The 26,146-nt window shown below is 50.7% G+C and overlaps 2 long non-coding RNA genes across 2 annotated transcripts in view; one reads left to right on the forward strand and one right to left on the reverse strand.

Moving 5' to 3' along the window:
• LOC311581629 overlaps window positions 1–4,610 on the forward strand; it is a 5,128-nt gene extending 518 nt beyond the window's left edge. Inside the window, exons 2-4 of the long non-coding RNA XR_014773824.1 lie at window positions 514–712; window positions 2,158–2,291; window positions 4,266–4,610. This is a non-coding gene — a long non-coding RNA (uncharacterized lncRNA). The remainder of the gene's footprint in view (window positions 1–513; window positions 713–2,157; window positions 2,292–4,265) is intronic.
• A 10,087-nt stretch (window positions 4,611–14,697) lies between these two features.
• Window positions 14,698–22,067, reverse strand: LOC311581628. The gene is made up of 3 exons (XR_014773823.1): window positions 21,714–22,067; window positions 15,797–15,917; window positions 14,698–15,019 (listed from the first exon to the last, which is right to left on the reverse strand). It is a non-coding gene; the product is annotated as an uncharacterized lncRNA (long non-coding RNA).
• Between the last annotated feature and the right edge of the window lie 4,079 nt (window positions 22,068–26,146).

Below are 26,146 nucleotides of genomic sequence, written 5' to 3' on the forward strand. Positions count from 1 at the left end.
AACCAATTGAGCATCTTGGCTCAACCCAATTAACGTTGCTTCATGTTCGGCTCTCTTCAGCCCTGAACATTTCTCCTGTGTGATTGTGGACGCCTGAATCTACTGGAGTTAACTAGAGGGTGCAAGGCTGTGCCAATGAAAAGTACCTCAAGGAAGCAGGGTGTGGACGTTCACTGTGAGGTTCTGAGCCCTTCCCCTGAGCGGCGGCCAGCCGGGCCTGTAATCCCCACACTCCTGAGGCTGAGGCAGGAGAACTGGGAGTGCAGCAGCAGGCTGGATGGCTCAGTGGGTCGGGGTGCCCACTACTGAGTTTAGTAACTTGGGTTTGATCCCGTGGCAAGAGCCACTCTCCGTGTGTGCCCTGCCCTGACATGTGAGCACCCCTCCCCACATAAACAAATAACATGCAATTAAAAGTTAAGAAACAAACTATTTGGTCCCTCCCCAGCTTTATGTGAGTTTTGGGGATCTGAGTAATGCCAGAGGCTCTAACCAAGGAACCATCTTTCCCAGCCAAGGGCCACAGTTTAATCCTGAAGGGAGAGCGGCTGAGATGGCACAGTGAGAAGAGGTGCCAGCTGCAGAGCCCGAGGACATGAGTTCAATCCCCGGCTACCCACACGGCGGAGCCAGAGAACCAACCTCACAAGAACGGCTTCGAGCACCTCACACTCACACCGTACCAATTCACGGACACACGCTAAATAAAAATGTAAGTGCCCCCCCTGCACTCGGGAGGCAGAGGCAGGTGGATCACTGTGAGTTCGAGGTTAGCCTGGTCTACAATAGGACCAGAAAGAAGAAAGAAAAGGAAAATGGGGTGCTCCCTCATGCACCCACACCCTGACTCCACAGAAGATGCTGCGTGGCTCCTCGTCTTCCCATCTTCCCCCAACATCAAAATAATAATGGTAAAGCAGTTCCCACTTGCCAGGCACTTTCCATTCACAAGGCTCCGTTCTAAGGACCCGAGGTCTTGGTTAATTTTCCCCTTACTCACCCGGTGAAGGAGGTATCATGACTTTCATCCCCATTTTACAGATTAGGAAATTGAGGTAGAGATAAAGATGAAGTTATTTCCCAAGCCAGACAGAGACTGAGCAAGGATTTGAACCCAGACAGGCTGGCTCCAGCAGCCCAGCTCTTAACCACTAATGACAGCCTCAGCTGATGCTCAGGCAGCCATTAGCGAGCGCCCCCGCCCCGCGTCCAGCTGAGCCTCGGAGGAGAGCTCTCGCACATGCGCAGCAGCCCAGGTGAGCTTTACAAGAGCAGGCAGGGCGGGATCTTTGCAGTTTACGAAGGAGACAGCCAAGACACAGAGAGGCCGACCCACTTGCCTAGTCACATAGCCGCCATAGAGGACAAAGCTGAACCCAAACAATGTTTGTGACCGAAGTGGAGAATTTGACAAGGACTCAATAGTCGGTGAACCCTCTTCTAAATATTTTCGTGATAGTTAATGATACTTTATATGCAGCTCTGATGGTATAGTGTCTGCCTACCATTAAGCCAACAGCTCCTAAACTAGACAGGAGGTGCATGCCTCTAATCCTAGCACTCAGGAGGATCAGAAGTTCGAGGTCATCCTTGGCTACCTACTGAGGGCTGGGCCAGCCTAAGAGCACCAAGAGCGCCTGTCTCAAAAAATAAAATCTTGTGTTTAGGGGAACCCTGACCTGGTGTCTACAAGACCCTGTGTTCTGTCCCCCCCCTAGCTCTGTGGAAAGAAATCATGTTCCGAGATCATTGTAGAAGTGCAGGAAGGTTCCAGAAGAAAGGCCAGTCCCCCTGGAGGCCCCAGAGGACAACAGTAGCCTCTATTTTTCCAGCCAGTGTTACAGAGCGCTGGCTCTTTGTACTGTGTGTAGCCTTTCTTCTCCCGCGTCAATAGGTCATGTTCTCTATGGCAAGCACTGAGCTTCCAGAGTTGCCGTGACACAGAGTGACCCTCTAAACAACCTCCTCCCAGACACAGACCCCGACTTGCACCTTTACAGGCCACCCTCTTCCATCTCCTGGCATCCTAGGACAGCCATGCCAGCTCCTCTAGGGTCCTTTTTCTACCCATGCCAAGGGTGTGTCCCATCCATGCCCCTGCCTCCAAATCAGTATGTGCCTTTCTGCAACCCGCCATCCTGTGCTCTATCCCTACAGGACCTGACAGGGGTGGTTCCAATCCCGTAGGCATGCTGGCTTTCTGCCAATGTCTGTGCAGAGGCTTGAGTGACAACAATACAACAACGGGAGAGGGATGGAGGCTGTGGCCCGAGTTCTTCCCTCCGACACAGGTGCGTTTAGAGCATGGACTTTTCTAGCTGCATGGATCTCTCTGGCTGCACGGACCTTTCCGGCAGCACGATGTTTTTTACCTAAAAGAACAGTCTCCTAGTCTAATTTCAGGCTAGCAGGCAGGGCCCCGAGAGCTATTTTAGTAAGAGGAACTCTTTTGATGTGCCTTAAACAGCTCCGGGAAAGCTAATCCCGCCCGAGGGTGGGGCAGCCTGGGCGCCTGGGCCCATTAAGGCAGTAGGAGAAGCTTTTGAAGGTGGTGGCTCAAGACAGGTGGTCTTTGGTTCTAGCCACGGCGTCTCAGGCAGGATGGGAGAGTTTGGGGGTGAGAGAGATGTTCAGATGGCCTGCCAGATGGAGAAGTCTGGGCAGAGGAACTCAGGGGACAGGGTTTCTCTGTCTGTCCTAGTCACACCTCTGCTAGCCCACCCCACTGGTTTTTAGTTTTTTGTTTTTTGTAAAGGATCGGGTGAGATAGCGCATTGCTCAGAGCAAAGCCCCAAGACAGAGAAAGATACAAGTAGGCCTGCCTATGGCTTTCTATTGTTTTTTGTCTTCCCTAGGTCTGTGAGCCACAACACCCCTCTGGACAAAGGGGACAAAGGGACCAGTGACTTGGCACCCCTGTTTTCCTTGAGCCGTTGGGACCCCCAAATCTGTCCCACCCCCTATCCCTGAAGTTCAGAGTCAAGTCACAGGGATTCAGCCAGGTGCCCATGTGAGAGCACTGTGCCAAGCCAACACTAAAAGTCCCAGATTAGCAGGGGTTGAAGGGATTTCTGGAATTCAGGAGGTCCAGCACTCCGATGATGTGGCCCCCAGGCATGCAGACATGGCTGTTCATGCCAGGCTGACCCAGTGGCAGGTCAGCCATGGGTGTGGTGTCATTGGGTATGGTGGATATATGTTGTGTGTGTGTTGAGGTGCAGCATTGGTGTGAGTAGATGTGCTTGCGCACAGTGGGTCTGCTGGATTTCAGTTGCCCTCTGTGGCAAGGTGTCTGTGAGATACTGTGTGCACTTTAGTCTGGAAGAGTAATGCTGTCAGCTTCTGGAAATGTGCAGGTCCTCCCTGTCCACCACCACCCCGCCCCCAACACGGGTGTAAACATATATAGATTTTTGTTTTGGTAGTATGTACAATGTACATACAATTCGCTTGTGTGGAAATATGACAACATGCATGCTATGTACGTGTGGGGGAGCAGGGCTTGGTGTACAGCGAGCCGCGAGGTCTCTGGCCGAAACCCGAGCTGTGTTTTTCTTTTTTTTTTTTTTCTTTTTTTTTTCCCGAGCTGTGTTTTTCATGCAAGCGTGATGCACTAATGTGTGTGGCTGGCGAGTGTAAAATGCTCACTGGCTGTGGTGATGAGTTCTTTGTCCGGTGTGGGGGCTGAGACCGGCATAGCGCGGCCCGTGTGCTTAGTTGGGGATGGGTGCGTGAGGCGTGTGATTTATGTCCCTGGCACAGAAAGGAGTGTTGAGTGTACAGATGCTAGTGCCTGGCTCTGGGGAATATGTGGCGCACGTGTGTGATGCCGCACACCTCTCTCATGGGATGCCGCACAAGGGGAGGTAGGAAAGGGTAGTGCCTCTGCCCTCTAAGCTGGAGGAGGCTGGCCACGCCCACCGCGGGCCACGCCCCCCCAGGGGCTGCAGCATCAGGCCTAGTATCTCCTCTCCTGCTGGTGGTACTGGGTGGTTATATTGTTCTAATTTAATCGTGGCTCCTTTTGGTGGGGCCATGCTGGCCACTCCGCTGAGTGCCTGAGAAGACCCCTCTCATCTCCCCGGAGAGTCTCAAACGCCCATTCGTGGATACTCGCCTAGAGTTGCCTACCTGGGTCGCTGATCCCCCCCCACCGCCACCCCGACGGGCAACAGGCACAATTTAAGGAAGGCAGGCTGCTCAAAAATTTCAAGTATGAGAGTCCCCAAACCTGTCAAAAGTGTAAGCTGTGTTTTCCTCCTCAGAAGCCTGTCTGTGTTTCCTGCCTGTCAGGAAAAAGGAATTGTGGTTTATACTGCTGCAGAAACAGAAACGGGGCTGGAGGAACGGGGAAGTCCACAAGGGGGCCATCGGGATGGGACACCTCCCAGAAGCTGCTAAGTGGAATCACACCAGCGGCTCTCAACCTTCCCAATGCTGCGACCCTTTAACACAGTTCCTCATGTTGTGGTGAGGTGCCCCCCCAAAAAAAACCCGATTTTCATTGCTACTTAATAACTGTAATTTTGCTACTGTTGTGAATCATAAATATCTGATATGTTACCACTGTGAAAGAATTATTCTAACACACCAACAATCCCCCACGGGGTCTCGCCCCACAAGTTGAGAACTGCTGCATTAAAGCAACAGTGTGTGTTACTTTGCTGGTGAGGAAAGAGTTATTTTGTCTCAGTTTGAGCAGTTGGCTTGACCCATCATGGTGGAGGCAGGAGCCTGAGGCAGCTGGCCACATGGTTTCCAAAGACAGAAAGGAAGCCGGGCACTCAACTTGCTGTTTCTTCAGCCCCTGCCCCCTGCCCACCGATGGTACATACCACAGGAAGGTGGCTCTTCCAGTACCAATTAACTTACTCTAGATCATTTCTCACAGATAGGCCCAGAGGCTTGTTGCATCCCCTCAAGCTGACTTCAAGATTAACTATAAAATATCTAATTGTCAACCTTACAGTTAAAATCCATCAAGTAAATAGCCTTTCAATGCTGAACGGTCACCTTTCGCTTTTGTCCCGAGTGGGGAGCTGTCCCCTTCTGTCCCACTTTCTTACCCTTCACCCCCTTTCTACCACTGTGTCATGCATATTTGATCACTTTAGTTTGATGAGTTGACACCTCCTTGGTGTAGACCAAACCTGGCCAAACACTGCTGACTTCACACATCTCACCTGATGCGCTTGTTTGCAGAGCGCTGCTGTGATTTTGAGTGTGCTGGGCAGACCAGAAAGATGGCTCATAGGTGAAGCCGCTTGCTGCCAAGCCTGAGGACCTGAGTTCAATCCCTGGAAGATGCGTGGAGGACGGAGAGAACGGATTCCCACAGGTCGTCCTCAGACCCTCCACACATGTTCAATGACATGTGCAAGCATGTGCACTCACACAATTAATAAATATAATAAAAATTCTTAAACGACAACAACAAACAAAAGATTGAGAGTTAATGAACAGATAGAGGGGCTGATGAACAGGTTCAGTGGTCACAGGTGAAACCTCGGGGATGAATTATAGCAGTTCATAACTCAAGTGCACTTTAGTTAATATTCATTAAACATTTACCATATGTCAGGCTCTGTCTGAAAGACTTTATATATATGTTAACTCATTTGACCCTGCCCCCCACACACAAAAACCTCCTAGGTGGGAAACATTCATAGCCTCATCCCTTTTGTTTTGGGACAGGGTCTCCTGTAGCCCAGGCTAGCCTCAAACTCAGTATGTATCCAAAGATAACCCTGGACTCCTGACCCTCCTGCCTCTGCCCTTCGCGTCCTGGGATTAGAGACACACACCACCGTCCTGAGTGGGGGGGGGGGGGGAGGGGGGGGATGTCTTCAATCTACAAATGGAGACACTAGGATTCAGGGAGCCTCAGTAGCTTGGCCACAGCTATGACAAGAAAAAAAAAAGTCGACTTTGGCTTCGTCCCCATCCTATCCATGCCCAGCTGTACCACTCAGCTTGCACTGTAGCTGTCAGGCGGGATGCTGGTCCCAGCCCCCAGGTCTCTCCACGCCTTACAAAAAATAAAGGCTCATTGTTGCCCATGTTTGGCAGGTGCTCAGCTCTGGAGCTGCGTGCCTGACATGGCTTGTCCGGGGCCCCCCGGCTGAGAGAGAAGCCCCTCTCGTGGGCTTTTCCCTGAAGAAAAAGTGAGGCTATGGTCACGTGAGGGGTTGGCAGTGCGGCATCCGGGACTCCGGGGGACATTCGGTTGGTGGGAGCTGGTCCCGTGGCTGTGCTGTGACTCAGTGAGAGCTGAGCGGGTCCCCCTCCTACAGGGAGTCACATGGCCATCTGCTGAGTGGTGAATATAGTTAGAAGTATTGTCAGTCAGGTACCCCAGAAGTGGACCCTGAGTCAAGGGTTTGTGGGCAAGTGATTTATTAAGGACGTATTCCTAGGAGAATCCAGGAAGGGGGTGGGGGTGGGTAGAGCCGGAGAGAGGAGGCAGAGCCAAGAAAGGTTATAATTTGTGGCAGAATCCTGAGCTCAGCCTGACTGGAGTATAAATTATGCCTTAGAGTTTACCTCACTCAAGGCTAGAGAGCTGGGCGTTCATACGTCCACAGGCATCAGTCATGGCTCCTTCCTGCCCCAGGCCTCCTGACTTTCTGAAGCCACCACACAGAAGGCAGGAGCAGGAGCTGAGAGGCCTGAACAAAGCGCCCATAACCCTCTTTTTTATACTAATTGGTTCAGCATCAAAGAAATTACATTTTATTCTCCCATGGTGAATGCCCTAGCTTTTATGCCAAGCCCAGAGGCCAGGGGTGGAGGAGTGGGGGAGGCATGACAAGTGCTTCAGTAACCTAGTGTGGCACTGACTGAGCCGCCTAACACTGGCCTCTTTATACAACGGAGAAAGACACGAAACAGGCACCGTCAGTGCGTGTCTGCGATCTCAGCACTTGGGAGGTGGAGGCAGGAGGACCAAGGAGTTCAAGGTCATCCTTGGACACACATCAAGATTGAGGCTGGCCTCTGTGTCTCAAAATTGTTTTAAAAAAGCATAGAGAAGATAGGGAGGGTCGGAGTCTAATGGGACAGTAAACTGGCCCAGGGATTCACAATTCCCACTGGACATAGAGACAGTTGGGCCAACAAGATGGGTAAAGGCTCCGGCAACCAAGCATGACAACCTATGTTGAGCCCTAGGGCTCACATGTTAGAAAGAGAGGAACAACTCCTCATAATTATCCTCTGACCTCTGTAAGCACTCAGTGGACAGACAGACAGACAGACAGACAGACAGATGCGTGTGAGCACACACACATACACACACACACACACACGTGTAATAGAAAATTTTCTTTGTTCTTCCTTTTTTTTTAAATAAATCTTATTTATTTAATGTTTATGAGTGTTTCTGTTTTCATACATACTGAAAGAGGGCATCAGATACCATTACAAGTGGTTGTGAGCCCCATGTGGTTGCTGGGAATTGAACTCGAGACCTCTTAACCTCTGAGCCATCTTTCCAGCCCCTAATAGAAAGTTGTTTTTAAGTTATTTTAAAATATTTTTAGTTCAGTTTTTTTTTTTTACATGTCTGAGTCTTTTTGCCTGCATATAAGTTTACCGCATGCATGTTTGCTGCCCTGGGAGGGCGTTGGCTTCTGGAACTGGGGAGTTACAGGTCATTGTGAGCTGCCACGGGAGCTGCTAGGGACTGAATCTGGGTGTGCTGCAATAGCCAGGGCTCCTTAACCTGAGAGCTCTCTCTCCAGTCCCAGAGATGGCTCAGCAAGGGGGGAAAAAAAGGCTCTTCCCGGGGACGCAGAGGGCTAGTGAGGTAGAGAAGGAAGTGCAAAGGCCACAGATAAAGTGCATAGGTAGCAGGGGTGGGGTGTGTGTGTGTGTGTGTGTGTGTGTGTGTGTGTGTGTGTGTGTGTCTAGCTGACCACCACGGCTGAAGCCCCAGTCACACCCACATTGGCCTCCAAAACGGGCAAAGCTTCAGAGGGTTCCAGGAACAGCCTTTGGGCTTCCCCTGACCAAGTGAAGTAGACTGGGGAAAAGTCACGCTTAATTTTAAGACTCTGAGGCGGGATCCCCTTTCCCACTGCAGTGGATAAGTGGACCACTCTGGTACTGAAAAGCTGGGGGGGAGGGGGCGGGGACGGCGCTTATGGGAACCAGGAGGAACTGGAAGCGGAGTGGATGTGTAATCACAGCTTCTCTGCACATATATTTTCTTATTGCATAGGTTTGTTTTGTTTTTTTTTTTTAGCGCAGAAATGGGGCGTCAGGTCTTTTCTTTCCCACTTCCTGGCTGTATCCAGTCCTCTCCTGATCCAGTGACTGCTCCACCCACTGGGGACCAAGTTTTCAAATGTATGAGTGTATGAGGGGGGCAATCTCATTCAAATCACCCCACATACAATGTTGTTGGGGCTTTTTGGGGTTTTGGTGGTTTGTGTTTTGGTTTGGTTTGGTTTTTTAGTTTTTTGTTTGAGTTTTTTGGTTTTTGGTTTTGTCTTATTGTTGTTGTTGTTGCTGTTGTTTTGGGGTGGTTCGAGAAAGGGTTTCTCTGCATAGCCATGGCTGTCCTGGACTCACATTGTAGACCAGGCTGGCCTCGAACTCACAGTGATCTGCCTGCCTCTGCCTCCCCAGTGCTGTTTTTGTTTGTTGGTTTGTTTTGTTTGTTGTTGTTGTTTTGGGCTTCCCCCCCCCCCCCCGACAGGGTTTCCCAGTGTAGCCCTGGCTGTTCTAGACTCACTTTGAAGACCAGGCTGGCCTGGAACTCACAGCCAATCCTCCTGCCTCTGTCTTCCTGAGTGCTGGGATTACAGCGTGGCCAAAGGTTTAGTGGAGAGCGTAGCAATTCTCTAAGTGTCCTGGGAGCCTCAGGTGCCCTATTAATCTTCAGTTGAATGGAGGTTCTGAACACAGCCACAGGACAGTGACACTGACACTGCCAGGCAGTGGTGGCCAGGGTGGCCAAGATGGCTCAGTGGGTGAAGGCACTTGCCACATGCATTCAACCCTCAAAACACACATAAGAGCGAGCGGCAGAAGAGAACTGGCTTGCAGATGTGCAACACAGCACACGCACATCCCACGGAAAGAGCAGAGGAGGAGAGGGGAGGAAAGGAAAGAGGGAGGGGGAAGGGAGGGGAGAGAGAGGGGGAAGTCAGGGGTGAGGGAGGGAGGAAGGCAGGGGAAGCGGAGCAGCAGCAGCAGCAGCCTCCCCCAGCCTTGCTAGTGCATGGCTGAAATCCCATCCCTCTGGGAGCAGAGGCAGGAGGATCAGGAGTTCAAGGCTACTTAGTGAGTTCAAGGTCAGACTGGGCTATGTGAGAACAGTGCAAATATTAAGGGGGGGAAAAAAAAACACTGCAGGAAACCTGTAGGCAGAACTTGGTCCCCTGGGACTCTCCTGTCCGCAGCAACTTGTGGTGGCAGTTACTGACTGCCCGGAATGATTAATCAAATCCCAGAACAAGCTTGAGGCCCAGGAGTTCAGCCTTCTTTCTGCAAGTCCTGGGGCGGGGGGGGGGGGGGGGGGGGAGGATGGGGGGGGATGGGGGGGAGGTGCCTTTACTCTCTGAATAGGGGCCTCCGCTGCTATAAAACAGGAAGGTGGGACAAGGTAATTCCCAAGGGGCCTCAGCATTCAGTTAGAATGTGGTACCCAGTGCCTGAGAACTCTGACACGCACAGACTTCAGGATGCATGAGTCCCTCTGGGGTGCAGAGAGTGGAACACTCGCCCGCCATTGTGACGCCCTGGGTTCCATCCCCAGCATCTCTTAAACAGGAGAGGTGAGTCCACAGCCATCTACAGGGCTGCTTCAGCTTTCTGCGTTATCCAGAACCAGCCAACTGGCCAAAATATATTAAACGGAAAATTCCAGAAACAAACAATTTCTGAGTTTTAATTGTGCCCTAGTCTAAGTTGCACGAAGTCTTGCGCCATCCCTCTGTGTCCCACTGGGGCTGTGAATCAGTCCTTTGTGCAGGTTACATGACACCACCACAGGACAGCATTAGTCACTCAGTGGCCAGCTGGCTTATCAGACTGACACACAGCATTGCAGTACACAGGCTCAAGTGACCCTGATTTTCCTTAATCACAGCCCCAAAGAGATAAAAATAGAGATGCCGACACACACACACACACACACACACACACACACACACACACACATGTGCACACACACACACATGTGTACAGGCTGAGTGTGTGGGGGATGTGATTATATAAGCCCAGGATTTGGGACCCTTGCTGCAAAATCAGTCAAGGGCGGCCAGAGCTACAGAGCAGAACTCTGTGTGTGTGTGTGTGTGTGTGTGTATGTCTGTGTGTGTGTGTGTGTGTGTGTGTGTGTGTGTGTGTGTGTGTGTAGATAGGAAAGGAGAAAAAGAGAGAGAAACTATGTAGCCCTGGATGGCTTAGAACTTGCTATGTAGACCAAGCTAGCCTTGAAGTCACAAGAGATCTGCCTCCCAAATGCTGAGATTACATCTTCAATGTCAGGCTTTAGGGGGAAGGGAATTTTGCTTTGTGAATGTTTGGGGCTTGACCATTCCCTTATCTCTGTCTCTCTCTGTCTGCCTCTGGCTCTCTCTCTCTCTCTCTCTCTCTCTCTCTCTCTCTCTCTCTCTCTCTCTCTCTGTGTGTGTCTGTTTGTCTGTCTGTCTGTCTGTCTGTCTGTCTCTCTGTCTGTCTGTCTGTCTGTCTGTCTGTCTTTGTCTCTACCCGGGCACTATATTCCCAGCCCCAGCTCAGTGCCCTCCGCCTTGGATGGGCATTCTCAACTAAACTGCTGCTTCTTGACAGAGAGGGTAGAGCTGCCTTTGGGCCTTAGAGCACTGTGGGGTGGGTGGAGAAGGAACAGCAAGGAGGCCTCTGTAAGAACCACCCACTCCCCACAGAAAATGGGGGGGGGCCAGAAACAAGAGAGGTGCGCCCCGCTCATGAATGACTGTTTATCTGTCCCTTGTAGTTTATACAAGAGTAAACCAAGCTACCCACTTCCCGAACACTCCCTTCCCCCTGCAGTTCCCGCTGTGGGTCTCCTGAGACTGACTGAATCAGCAACTGGGACCAGAACTCCAGAGAAACAATGTTTTCTCATCTAAGTGTCCAGGGAGTGACTTATTCACATCACATTCATGGTCATCAAAACAGCTCCTCACTGTCGCCCCACTGACAGCCAGAGTGACTTTGGCCGAACTGGCTGACTAGGCATGTGTCGCCTTCCTCCCTCACCGGAAGCTGCAGGCGGAAGAGGGTGCTCCTTCCCCACAGAAGAGGCCCATTCTTCAGTCAGGGCTATAAGAGCAGTGGTGTTCCCCTTTCAGAGCCTCCCGGGAAGCTTTCAAAAGGTCACATTACCATTGCCTCAAAATTCCCTTATCGCCAGGCGCGGTGGCACACGCCTTTAATCACAACACTCCAGAAGCAGAAGCAGGTGGATCACTGTGAGTTCGAGGCCAGCCTGGTCTACAAAGCGAGTCCAGGACAGACAAGGCTACACAGAGAGACCCTGTCTCCAAAAAAACAAAAAACCAAAACAAACAAACAAACAAAAAAACTTTTTTAAGGACTAAAGGTCTCCATGGTACAGCACTGGTCTAGCATGGCCAAGACCCTGGTTCGAGGCCTGTCTCCTCCTGCAGGAAGAAGGGGAATGAGAAAATGGGAAGGGAAGAAGGCAAAAGGAAGAAGAGGTAGGTAGGATTTCTTCCTTCCCACTCACCCTGCCCTGGTTCAGAATGAAATCCTGGACATCTAATCCTTTCGATGGTTGATTGTGAAAACAGTTTGTTGTTGAGGCAGGGCCTCACTCTGTACCCTTGACTGGCCTAGAGCAATTGCAAGGGTGGGGCTGGAGACATAGGGCTAGAATTTAGTTCCCAGCTCCCTGGTCAAGCAGCTAACAACTGTTGACAGCTCCAGCTCCAGGGAAATCTGACACCCTCTACTGGCCTCTGCAGGAACTGCATGCACATGTTGCACATAAACACATGCAGGTAAACATACACACAAAATTTTTTAAAAATAAATAAATCATGTAACACACACCATACACACAAACATAATTAAAAATAATAGAGATAAATCTTTACAGATAAAAAAAGAAACCCTTGGGCTGGAGAGATGGCTCGGAGGTTAAGAGCACTGGCTGCTCTTCCAGAGGTCCTGAGTTCAATTCCCAGCACCCATATGGTGACTTACAGCCATCTATAGTGAGATCTTGTGCCCTCTTCTGGCCTGCAGGTGTACATGCAGGCAGAGCACTGTATATATAGTAAATAAATTTTTTTTTTTTAAAGAAGCCCTCTATCTACTTTCCTTTCTGCCCTCCCCACCCCAGGTGGTTACTCATTGGTTTAGCCTATTCTGGACATTTCACACAAAAGTCATCACGCAATACCTTGTCTTTGTCTCTGGCTTGTTTCTCACACTCTAACATGTTCTGGGTTCATCCATGTTGCTATGTGAATCAGCACTTTATCCTTTTATGGCTGAATAATACCCCATTGTGCGGATATACCACGGCTCAATTTTTTTTTATTCATTTTACTTTATTTCTGTGTGTATGTCTGTATGAGTGTATGTGAAGGGCGTGGGGTGCCTGTGGAGACAAAAGCGGGTGTCAGATAACCCTGCTGCTGGAGTTATAGGCGGTTATGAGGTGCCCAGTGTGGGTGTTGGGCCTCTGAAAAAACAGGAAGTACTCTTAACTGCTGAGCCATCGCTCCAGTTCCTAAAAGATACATATTATCCCTTGCAAAAGTCTGCCGTTGCCGGCAGGGTTTGGCTCCTCTCGGACCCCTTCAGCACCCCTGGAATGCCAGGGGAGACTGAGCCAAAGGCTGCCCAGGCACTAGATCTTGCCACCAGTGTTCTTGTGGCACCTTGCCCCAGCCGTCAGGGCTCTGGACCCGTCTGCTGTATAGTACGCTAGTGTCCTTCACTTTGTTACATGGCCTTGAATCCCCTAGGTAGCCAAAGATGACCTTGACCTTCTGGTCTCTCCTGTTTCTACCTCCTGGGTGCTGGGATCACAGGCACGCTACACGGTGTCCAGTTCAAGCACCCTAGCAACTGAGTGGAATCCTCAGCCCCACTGGTGTTTTCCTTTCTTGCCATGACTTGTCACCAGTAGCAATTTACCAGCATCCGAGCGGCCCCTTGGGCCCTGTTAAGCCATGGGGAGCATTGCCTCTTTATCTGCCTGTGGCAGAGCTGGTTCTGTTCTGGCTAAAATAACATCAAAACCACATAATGAGAAGTTTGGAAAACCGAACAAAAGCAACAGAAATGACCCATAATCTCGCCCCCTAACATGGCCATTATTTCTGAGTGCTGTACTTGGTCACCCCCTTCAGTCACAAAAGTAGCACTGGGCCCTTTTAATGTTAGAATCACCTGTATTCTCACTTCACAGGCAGTCGCCGAACGGTTTGGATTTCCCCCTCTAATCTGTTTCTTTTTATTTTCTTTAGAGACAGGGTCTCACGTATCCCAAGCTGACTTTGATGTCCCTTAGGAGCAAGGATGGCCTTAGATTTCTGAATCTCAACCCCACCTCTACCCCCAGATCTTTTTCCCCTGAGACAGGATGTCACTGTATATCCCTGTGTAGTAAACACTTCTAACACACAAAATAAGGAAATAAAGATGGCGGACTGAGACGCTCAGACTCAGGGTCCTGACATCAGAGGCGAGTACCTACCTGGCTGTGACCAGCAGCGCACTGGGGGCCGGCTGCTGACACCAGTCAGAGCAGGGACCAAAAAGTCTGCAAGGGTGAGATAGGCCTCTCCAGTGTCCTCCGTACCATCCTCATCGTCATCCTCATCCTCTCTTCCTGTCCCCGTCGGGCCATCTGTCCCCATCCTGTCCCGTCCCATGCTCCCATGTTGTAAAGATTGTCTTACGTAGCCGGGACAGATCTCAGATTCACTCCATTGCTGAGGGAGGGGGGTGGCCTTGAACCAGCACCTCCTGCCTCCGCCTCCCACGAGCTGGGTGACGGCTTCACTTTCACCCGGTCCAGTGAACTCTGTGCCTTTTCTTGGTAAGGAGAACATTGGAACTTAGTTTCCAAGTGTGAAAAATAAATCACATGACGTCTCCCACAGGAGCCTTCCTCAGGACAGGTGGAGCGTGTGTGTTGGCTTACCATTCTGCAGGTTTGCTTACGCCTGTTTATTTTAGAGACGGGGCTCTGTTGCCTAAGCCTGCTTGAAGTTCTTGGGCTCGAGCAATTCTCCAGCTGCTCCAGTCGCTAGAGTGAATGAATGAATGAATGAATGAATGAATGAATGGGCCACTCCCTCTAAGGGCTCCTTCCCATGGCCTTCTCAATTCTGTGTTCTAATCAGTTGCTTAGAGCTGTGTCCGTTCCTCAGTTTCCCCATCTGTAAACAGTAAATGAGTCCAAGGCATGGTGTGTTTGGGGCAAGATCAATACCATTCCGGAAGAGGCATACATGCTCTACAGGGACACAGGCGCGCCTCCCTTTGGCTATCGGACTATTAAGATAAAGGTTTTCCTGGAATTGGAATCTTCCCCCACAGTCTCACGCTTGGAGAAGAAAAAGCCTCAAACCTGTTGCCCCTCAACCCCCCACCCCAGAGGTGGTGGTGTCTCCCAGGGAAAAATTTCCACACAGGAGAGACTGGAGCCCAAACTGCGCTGGGCCAGTGACGGATGACATTGCTCTATGACGGGACAGCCTCAGTCTGAAGGTGGGTTTGAAGTGGGGGAGGGTCACTGGACCCCTGTACTTGTCCCTTTATTTCTCAATGTGGCCATATTGAATACGTCTCCTACTTCTCCTTTTCACTAACTTAGCTCCTTCCCTGTCTTACCAGGGGGACCATGGCCACCAGGACCCTGCCTCTGATAACGAGAAGAAGCAGTTACGATTTCCAGGAACCGTGGGTGCTCCTGCTAGTCAGTGTCTGCAGAGACTGGGGCTGTGGCCAAGGGCGTTCAGCAAAGGCTTAGTGACTAAGCCAACAATGTCGGGACTGGTCCTGCCTAGGAGAAAAATGGAGAAATAAGAGTGTGAGCCTGCAGGTGAGGACAGAGGGTAGGCACAATGGGGGCAGCCAAACACTAGGCCTCTGTCTCCCAACCTTAGTAACGCCAGCAGAAGTCCGGGAGAGGGGCACAGTTGCTTCTAATTGGCAGGGCCCCCGTTTCCCAGCATCCTTTCAGAACCCAGCACCTGCTGAGCCGCCCACTGACTGCGTCTCCAGAAGCCAACTCGCCAGCCGGTCCTCAAGTTCTGGGTTTTACCACCAGCCTTTTCCCTTTCCTTCTCTTGCCCTTGGGGATCTCTGAAAGCTCGGCTATGTTTGGGAATACCATGACACCTCAACACCTCTGTGTGCCCCGCCCCCGAGTGTCTAAGCAAGTCTTCCTGTTACTGTCTCTCTGATAACATAACTGATTCAGCTTCTGCCTCGTGGGCTTTATCTGTCTCCTGCTGGGACTTCAGCTGATCAGAGGCTCTCAGACTTTTTAAACCTGAGGCTCAGAGGCACACGGTGAGGGGCAGGAGGCTGGTCCCTGGCTCTGGTTTGCCTGAGCAAAGGAATCTATTGCTTGGGCCCCTCTGTCAGAATCCCTCGGAATGACACCTAATCGGGCTTGGAAACTGGACCAACAGTTAAGCCTCACAAAGGAACTAACCGCAGCACTACTCACAACTGCCTATTTGGCAATTGCCAAGACAAACAGCTGTGGTGTCTGGGCCTTCCCGGGGCTGCAGTCTTCCTGGACACTAGTGGAGGCCACTTAAGAGGGGAGTACCTGCGTGGGGTGTAGGTCAGTCGGTAGAATGCTTGCTTACTTCGGATGAAGCCCAGGGTTCTTTCTGCGCCATGAACTAAAACCAGATATGGTCTGCACCACACACCTGTAATCACAGCAGCTGGGAAGGGACAGCAGGACAATCAGAAGTTCAAGGTCATCCTTCACTTCAGAGAGGGCTCTAAGGCACATAGGACATAGTTGCACATAACAACACCATCTCCAAAAAGAAAAGGGTCCTGAACTCTCTGGTGTTTTCTTTATGGACTCTAAATCTCCTCATTCACTCCAGGATTCTCTGAATCTGCCTATTCTCTTTGGCTATATTCCAGAACATTCTACTCAAAGCGCAGAGAGTATAAAGGCTTATTGCCACCCATGTATGGTGGCGCACGCCTTTAATCCAGCCCTCAGGGGGCAGAGGCAGGCGGATCTCTGTGAGTTCAAAGCCAGCCTGCTCTACAGAGTGAGCCCAGGACAGTCAGAGTTCTTGTTCCACAGAGGAACCCTGACTCGAAAAACAAACAAACAAAAAGGTGCATCGCCTTTAGTACAAATCCAAGGCGAGGAGCATGTTAGATTGGTGGAGGAGGATCTAAATATGCTGATTCGGGGTGGCGACCTGGACAGTGAAGAGCACTGGCTGCTTTTGCAGAAAACACACCTACTTCTGTAGATCACAGCACCTACGCAACGGCTCACAACGGTCTAACTCCAGCGAGGGCCCTCAAGATGGAAAAGAACACCCTCTAACTAGACAAGACTCCTAGTGGAAGAGTGAGGACACCAACCCACCCACAAAAACTTTGACCCAAAACTACCCACCCTACGAGACATGGAGGGATAAAGATAGAACAGACAGAGCGGAGATTGAGGGAATGTCCAACTGATGCCTGGTCGAATCCAAGACCCACCCCAGGAAGGGAACCACCCTCCAACACTATTAATGATACTCTGCTATGCTTGCAGACAGGAGCCTATCAGAGTTGGGGGGGAAGGCGCGGGGGAGCCAGCCTGGACTGCCTAAGACATGCAAACCGTTTTTTGTTCTTGTTGTTATTCTTTCAAAACATGGAGCCAGGCGTGGTGGCGGCACAAGCACAACTTTAATCCCGGCACTCAGGAGGCAGAGGCAGGAGGATTGCTGTGAGTTCCAGGCCAGCCTGGTCTACAAAGCGAGTGCAGGACAGCTAAGGCTACACAGAGAAACCCTGTCTCGAAAAACAAACAAACAAAAACATGGCTATTTATTGATTGATAAATAGTAGTTTCTTTTATTTCTTTATTTATTTATTTATTGGTTTTTCAAAACCAAACTCTTTTTTTTTTTTTTTTTTTTTTTGGTTTTCCAAGACAGGGTTTCTCTGTGTAGCCTTGGCTGTCCTGGACTCACTTTGTAGACCAGGCTGGCCTCGAACTCACAGTGATCCGCCCGCCTCTGCCTCCCGAGTGCTGGGATTAAAGGCGTGCGCCACCACGCCTGGCTCAAAACCAAACTCTTAACTGCTCAAACCAAAGCTCAAACTTGCTCAAAACCAAGCTCTTAACTGCTGAGCCATCTCTCCAGCCCAATAGTAATTTCTTTCTTTTTGTTTTTTCAAGACAGGGTTTCTCTGTGTAGCTCTGGCTGTCCTCTGTAGACCAGGCTGGCCTCGAACTCATGGAGATCCACCTGCCTCTGCCTCCCCAGTTTTGGGATTACAACTGTGCACAATCACCACACCTGGCTAACAAAAGAAAAATTTAAAACAGAACCACAAAAACATGTCTCAGCCAATCCTATTTTTAAATTTCCTGAATATCTCAGGTTCAAATCTGAGAACTGCTGAGAAGTGACCCTCTTACTGAGAGCTGTAACCGATTATGCCTCGGCTCACACATGGCTGGCAAGGAGGAGCAGCAGTCTCAGCCCCTTCGGTTAGAGTGGGAGTGGTTGATCACCTTGAGTAAGAAACAAACCGGAACCCTTAGTGAACTTCTCATCTGGGAAACAAGGTTTACAAGGCAACGGGCTCAGCCCACTAAGTCCACGCACAGGCCTTGGACACCTCAAAGGAGACCCCTCCGGACGTGTCCACGGGGAGAGAGTGGAAAACCCTGCAGCCCAGGAGGGACTAGCCTTAGAAAGAGGTCGAGCCGGGCATGATGGGGAACCCTGCTAATCCTAGCTAAAATGGGTGGCTCTCTGGGCGTTCCAGGCCACCGTGGTCTACACAGCCTTAGTTCTAGGCAAGCCAGGGCTGCAAACAAAGAAAAGGAAGAGGAAAGCACCGCGCTTGGTCTCCGAGTCTGACATGTGACATAGCTGACATCTGTGCCCCAGGAGCAAGTGAAATAATGCTACACATGTTCCTGAGAGGGGATCCCAGCAACCTCCCTCCAGCTGCCCACCAGCCTCCCCGCAGACCCCCAGCCTTTAGAAATGCCAGCTCGGCTGGGAGGAGTGGGTGCAGACATCTAAAGAAAGAGATGAGGGGACTGCCCGTCTACCCCCCCCCCCCCCGCCTCCATCTCCCCTCCCCGCCCCCGCCCCCCCCAGTCCACTGGTATTTCTGCCGGGAAAAGAAAGGATATGGTTGAAGGGACCAAAGCTGAGTGATCAAAGCTTCCCTCCCCAGCCCCCCACCCCACCAGGTGCCCCTTCGTCCTTGATCTGTCCTCCTCTCCCAGCTGCCACCCACACTCCTCCGCCCACCAGTTCCAGGGAGGCAGGCCGGCAGCAGCTGCCACCCACAAAGCCAGAGGAAACAGCTGTTCGGCACAGTCAGGCGCTCAGTTTAGCTTCAAGCCGCCCCAGTTCGTCTCCCAACGCTGGCTGCTGGATTGCTTAGCCAGCTAGCTCCCTGGGCTCAGGAGTTTCATGACTTTTGCATTTATAAGGTATTGGGGGAGGGGCTGTGGCATGCAGACTTGTGTCGGCAGCACTTGGGAGGTGGAAACGGGAATTCCAGGCTGACTTAGTGAGTGTAAAGCTAGTCATTGATTACAGGAGACCCTATCTCAAACCAAACAAACAACAGAGCCTCTACTAGGAGGGCGGAGCTACAGCTCCCTGGTTCCGCATACACCTCTTGCAGCCGACCCCAGTTCCCTTCCCAGTAACAACTTCAGGTGGCTCACATCTATGACTTTATTTATTTTTATTTTTATTTTTTTTACATCTATAACTTTAGCTCTAGGAAATGCAATACTTCGGACCTCTTTGGGCACCTGCATTTGTGTACACAAATCCACAAACAGAGAAACACACATCCGTGTAGTTAAAAATAATAGAGGGGCTGGAGAGATGGCTTAGAGGTTAAGAGCACTGGCTGCTCTTCCAGAGCACCTGAGTTCAATTCTCAGCAACCACATGGTGGTTCACAACCATCTATAATGTGATCTGATGCCCTCTTCTGGTGGGGAGGTACACATGTAGGCAGAACATTGTATACATAATAAATACATCTTAAAAAATAATAATAATAGAAATATCTGGGTGTGGTGGCACATGCCTGTAATCCCAGCACCTGGGAGGCAGGAGGATCTGAGTTTCAGACCAGCCTGGTCTACAGAGTGAGTTCCAGGACAGCCAGGGCTGCACAGAGAAATGCTGTCTCGAAAACCCAAAGATAGATAGATAGATAGGTAGATAGATAGATAAAATAATAATAAAGTGTGGAGAAAATAAAGTATCCAAGAGGATTACAATAAAACAAAAAACAACCAGACACAAGGCGAAGGTCTGAGGGCGTGGGTTTAAAAAGCTGGAGAGATGGCTCAGAGGTTAAGAGCACTGGCTGTTCTTCCAAAGGTCCTGAGTTCAATTCCCAGCAACCACATGGTGACTCACAACCATCTATAATGAGATCTGGTGCCTTCTTCTGGCCTGTAGGTATACATGCAGGCAGAACACTGTATAAATAATAAATAAATTTTTAAAAAAAGAAGAAGAAGAAAAAGGAAAGCTGGAAGCCGTTGGCAGTAAGGACTCAGGCTCTGGTGGGTGAGGTGGGGGTAACAGATTTGACCCAACACATGGACACTTTGGTACAGTGAGTTAAAAAAGCTTGAAGCAGCAAAGTTCTGACCCATAGGAGCAGGGAAAGAAATTTGTCCCAGGCCGGGCATGGTGGTGCGAGCCTTTAATCCCAGCACTCAGGAGGCAGAGGCAGGCAAATGGCTATGAGATTGAGGCCAGCCTGGTCTCAAAACTACTCCAGGACAGCCGAGGCTAACACAGAGAGACCCTGTCTTGAAAAAAACAAAAACACACACACACACACAAAACCAGAAATAATATATTTTCATTTTAATCCCAGGTGTGGGGAATATGGGCTGCTTTGCAGCAGCTGACTATGTTTGTCTCGTGCTCTCGCAGAAGTATGGTTTTGCCAGCTGCAGATAGTTCCTGTGATTGCGTGGCATTTGGAATTCTGGGAACTTTTCAGAGGGTACGTAAGTGCTATGGCGTGGTGGGTTGTTGCTTGTTGTTTGTTGTGGTTTAAGTAGTCTTACCTATAGAGGGACCAAGGTGGGCTAGAGAGATGGCTCAGCCCTTAAAGGATAGGCTCACAACCAAAAATATAAGAAACAAGAAGCTGAGTGGTGGTGGCGCACGCCTTGAATCCCAGCACTCGGGAGGCAGAGGCAGGCGGATCGCTGTGAGTTCGAGGCCAGCCTGGTCTACAAAGCGAGTCCAGAACAGCCAAGGCTACACAGAGAGACAAAAACAAAACAAAAAGAGACAAGAAATTAGATATCCTGACTTGACAGATGAAACTTGTACCAAAAAGCTTGATGGCCGAAATCAGCAGGAAGTAGTCTAAAGATGGCATTGCCCTTTCCAACCCCCGGCTTTATTCAGGGATCTCTTTCCTTTCCTCTCCATCCCCCCCACCCCTCCCCCTTATATCTAGTGTTAAGGGGTTGAAAGGGAAGAAGAGGGTGGAAGACAGGAGAAGCCACAAGGTAGCTCACACTGTTACAGCCTCTTCACCATCTTTGGCCGCCTCTTCTTCCTCACCCCCCCTCAAGCCTAACTGTGCACTAAGAAAGGTTTTCCCAGGAGAGCGTCGTCCTTCTCTCCAAGTGTCTGTCATATTGCTGCCGAGGGCACTAAGGCACCTCCCCAAGCCTGCGTTCCACGTCCCCACACCGCTCCAGAGGTGCCTTCCAAACGTCTGTTTCCTGTGCCCTTCTGTACTGTGGGACAGCAGCCAGAAAGTCTACCAACTTAAGCTAATGTGTCACCTCCCACGTATGAGACGAACTTTTTTTTTTTAATATTTAAATTTTGGTTTGGTTTTTGGTGTTTTTTCCAAGACAGGGTTTCTCTGTGTAGCCTTGGCTGTCCTGGACCAGTTTTGTAGACCAGGCTGGCCTTGAACTCACAGAGATCCACCTGTCTCTGCCTGCTAGAGGGCTGGGATTAAAGGCCTCATTTTTAAATTGTTTTATGGGCATGTGTGTGAATGCTAATGTGCCAGACAGCTCAAGAGTAGAGGTTCCAAGCCGGGTTCAGTGGCGCACGCCTGTAATCCCAGCACTTGGGAGGCAGAGGCAGGTTGATGGCTGTGAGTTCGAGGCCAGCCTGGTCTACAAAGAGAGTTCAGGACAGTCAAGGATAAACAGAGAAACCTTGTCTCAAAAAAATAAAGAGAAAGAGACAGACAGACAGACAATAGAATAGTTTCCAGGATAGTTTGCAGGAATCAGTTCTACTTTTCCACATTGTGGGTCCTGGGGATCCAGCCTAGGTCAACCTTGGTGGAAGCTGCCTTTATGCACTGAGCTATCTCAAAGGCCCCTTAATCTTTAAAATTACATTTATTTATTTATTTACTTACTTACTTAGATTAACCATTTTGTGTGTGCGTTGCATGCCTGCGCTCTTGCACCCACACACATGCATCCGGCTGTACCATACATAACTCACCTGTACAGGGTAGAAAACAGCGTCCTGGAGTTTGGTTCTTTCCTTCCACCATATGGATTCCAGGTGTGGACTCCGCTTGTCAGGCATGGCAGCAAACGTCTCTCTGTGCTGAGCCATCTTGCTGCCTCCAATAGGGGCCTTCCTGAGGTGACAGGAGCCAGCCTCCCGTAGGTCCAGAGCCCACAGCAGCCAGTGAGATCTGGAGTTTCACAAAGACAGGAGGCCCCTTGGCAGGCCTCGCCTTCTCTGCCTCTGACCCCCGTTTGCTCTTGTGTCTCACCTCCTCCCTCGGCACTGCTAACCTAGGCCGTAGCTCCTGACACAGCACATGCAGGCCACCACCCTTCAAGCCAGTCCTCGATACCATAGTGAAAGCGAAAGGAGGATTTGGAACTGAACAAAAAAATAATAATAAAGCCAGGGAAAGGGAAGAAACAGCTGTCAGAATATTGGAAAAATTCCCGGGCCGGAATTCCCAGCCCTCAAGGGCTTGCAAGGCTGAGGAAGTTCTTCAAAGACGACCTGGAAACTCCTTCTTGACACTGTTTCCCGACCGTGGAAGAAGCACTGCCCAGCCTTCCTGCCACGCATGCCTGAAGGCAGAGCTGAGTTTAGAAGGTCACCTATAAACTGGGTGATGGTGGGCACACCTTTAATCCCAGGAAAAGCAAGCAGACGTCTGTAAGTTCAAGACCAGCCTGGTCTACAGAGAAAGATCTAGAACAGTCAGAGCTACACAGAACAGAGCAACCCTGTCTTGAAAAAAAACAAAACATTTATTTGTATGGGTGTTTTGTCTGTGTGTCTGTGTACCATGTGTATGCCTAGTGCCCAAAGTGGCCAGAAGGGGGCGTCAGATCCCCCGGGACTGGAGTTGAGAGTTTTGAGCCACCGTGTAGGTGCTGGGAATTGATCCTGTGTCTTCTAGAAGAGCAGCCAGTGGTCTTAACTATTGAACAATCTCTCCAGCCCAATAATAAAAAGAATTTTTTTTTTTTTTTTGCTTTTTGGTTGATTGGTTTTTTGAGACGTGGTTTCTCTGTGTAGCCTTGGCTGTCCTAGACTCACTTTGTAGACCAGGCTGGCCTTGAACTCACAGCCATCACCCTGCCTCTGCCTCCCGAGTGCTGGGATTATAGGCGTGCACTGCCACATTGGCTTAAGGCTGGACATTTTTCATGGGGCTACCATGTCCTCTGGCTCAGCCTGGCACCCTCAGCGCCCCTCTCATCCTGGATTATAGTTCAGAGAGAATTCTTCACAGAGAGACATGTGCTGTCAATCTTCTTCCACCTGAGGGATATCTCTCTCTCTCTGTCCAGCCTTCTCTTATCTGTCTTATCTCCACAGACTCCTCAGAAACACTGGCTCCCTGCTCCCTCCACAGACCAACCAGCCAGACCCACCCTGCTCTCCCAAAAGCACCAAGGACAGATCTCAGGGTCTGCCTGAAAATTCTCCCTCTGGCACTCCAAGCCCATAGGATGGGGACGATACTGACACGCGTCACCTTAAGTTTCAGCGCTGAGGGTGGAATTGAGTGAGGAACTTGGGTTGCCGTGTGGGCATCACTCGACAATGGAGTTTGTGCTGACTCGGCGTGATGGGGGACCTAGGATCCATCCCACCAACAGGAAAAACAAAAAGAGCGTCTGGTATCTCTATATTTTTAATTCTTTTTTTTTTGGGGGGGGGAGGGTTTGGTTTATGTGTTGAGCGTCTTACCTGCGTGTGTGACTGTACACCAAGTGTGTGCCTGCTGCCCTTGGAGACTGGATGAGAGCACCCTTGAAACTGGAACCACCGTGTGGGTGCTGGGAGCCAAACCTAGGTCCTTTGCTAGTGTTCTTGACATCTCTCCAGCCGCCCCGCCCACCACCTTTTTTATTTTTATTTTTTTAGGTAAGGTCTCACTACATAGTCTTGGCTGGCTTGGAATTTGCTATATAGACCAGACTACCCTCAAACACACAGAGATCTGTCTTTCTCTGTCTCTGGAGTGCAGGGATTAAATCATGTTCTACCACGCCTGGCTCTGTCATAAACTGGCGCACGTCTTTAATCCCAGCACTCGGGAGGCAGAGGCAGGCAGATCGCTGTGAGTTCGAGGCCAGCCTGGTCTACAGAGTGAGTCCAGGACAGCCAAGGCTACACAGAGAAACCCTGTCTCAAAAAACAAAAACAAAAACTGTATTACATTTTTATTGTGTCTGTAGCTGTGTGTGTGTATGTGTATGAGTGTGTCTCTGTTTGTGTGTCTGGGTGTGTGAGGACTCTGTGGATGCCACAGCAAATGTGAGGTCAGAGGACAGTTGCAGGAGTACATCCTATTGTGTGAGTCCTCTGGTTCAAACCGAGGTCATCAGGCTTGCTGGCGAGCACTTTTACTCACTGGGCCATCTCTCCAGTCCCTCCAGTATTATTTCTATTCTTAGTCCACAGTCGCATAGAAGGATTTTACGAGGAGTGGTAGCGCACACCTTTAGTCGCAATATTTGGGAGACAAAAGCAGGCAGATCTCTGTGAGTTTGAGACCGGCCTGGTCTGCAGCCCGAGTCCAGGACAGCCGAGGCTACACAGAGAAAGAAGAAGGATTTTTGTGTCATTTACCAACTTCAGAGGCTGGAAAAGTACCAGACACATAAGAGACGCTCAACAAATGTGTTGGATTTTTCCATTCTGTGATCTCTTCGGGGCAATTGCTTTCCTAGCACACCTAGGTATCCAGCACACACGTCCGTACACACACCACACATGTACACAGTCACAAAAACACACCATATACTCTCTCTCATATACAGTACATACTCTCTCTGTCTCTCTGTCTCTCTGTCTCTATCTCTCTGTCTCTCTCTCTCTCTCTCTCTCTCTCTCTCTCACACACACACACACACACACACACACACACCATTGCTCTTGCAATTCTTGTCTCTTAAAGGGCCAGATGCCTTCGGTTCCTTCCAGAGCTTTCAATTCCGGCTTCAGCCTCCCTCCGCTCCCCTCCCCTCCCTGGCCTCAGAACCTGCATCAAAACTCCCAGCCACAAGCCACAGGCTGGAGTTTTGAAGCTTTCCCAGCTTCCTCTCTGACTTGGCACTCTGTGCTACCACCTCTGGGGGCGGCCAGAGGAGGGGTTGCTATGAAGAGGCGCTCTAGCTGCTGGGACTGCCCTTTTTTTGTGTGGTTTTGATGTTTGGGAAGGGCTTCTCAGGTGAAGATCTCAGAATAACTAGACACAACCACTTTCCAGGCTCCCTGACTGTGAGATGAAAGGCAGGCAAGTGTCTGCCCAGGAAATCCGAGCCAGGCAGCTCGGTGTAACAGGCGTCTTCCCGCCCTGGCTGGGGGACAGCTGCCTACAACCCGGCTGTTGACACACTAAAAAAAGAAATTCCATGGTGACCGGTTGACTCTGGCCAGCGCCTGATGGAAGGCGGTAGTTTGAAAATAATCCTTAATGACATCCAAAGCTCCCCCGCCCAGTTCCCAACAAAAAGAGAAACAGGGCTAAAAACGCAAGCTGGAGTTTTCAGAAACCGTGCTCCCCAACCCCCCCACCGCCTCCGGATGCTCACTCAGCTGCCAGAAGCCCTGGCAGAAGCTGGGCAGAGTCGGTCTCCAATACCACCAGGATGGCAGCCCCTCCAGGACGGCTGGCGCTTACAAACACCCACACCCTGAGACAGCAGGTTCCTTATAGCCAGAGGGCAGTGGTCCCTGGAAGGCTGGGCTGGCAGAGCACTTGACAACCCACAGCCATGGCCTCCAGTGCCACGCCAGGCTCTGTGTGGGCTCCTCTCCTGGCCCCTTGACCACACTGCCACGCGGGCACCCATCCCACAGTAGGCCTCCTTCTGAGTGCAACGGAGCAGATCCCTCTCACGCTATGCACAGGGTCTGGAAGGGTGGCCGCAGCCTTCTGCCATTTGACAGGTGTGGAAGCCTGGGAGAGGTCAGCTCTTCTGCCGCTTTCATAGGAAATGGTTGGGCTCTTTGGGCACCACGAGCTGCCACATCCCAGACCTAGAGGCTCGGTGGAATTTCCCATTAGGACTCCAAGTGTAGGACCCCCCCCCGCCCGCCCCCCACCTCCTCTTTTTCACTACCTTGGGCTCCCAGCACTCCTATCTGGATGGACTTTGCCCCCTGCCCTTGTGGACCCAGCAGAAGGACTCCGCTGATAAGGGGCCTTTGCCCAGGTTTATAGTTTCCTCCCCGCCTCTCTGGCGACACCTGAGCCTGCTGATCCCCACCCTCCCCTCCCCCAATCATACTGTGGCACTCATCCATATTTAGTCACAGGGGCACATCCCATATAGCCAGTCACCCGCACAATCTCCCTCCCTCTCTCTCTCTCTCTCTCTCCCTTTTCTCTCTCTCTCTCTCTCCCCCCTCTCCTCTCTCTCTCTCTCTCTCTCTCTCTCTCTCTCTCA

Source organism: Acomys minous (assembly GCF_964271855.1).
Source record: "Acomys minous genome assembly, chromosome: 13".
Classification (NCBI taxonomy): Eukaryota; Metazoa; Chordata; class Mammalia; order Rodentia; family Muridae; genus Acomys; species Acomys minous.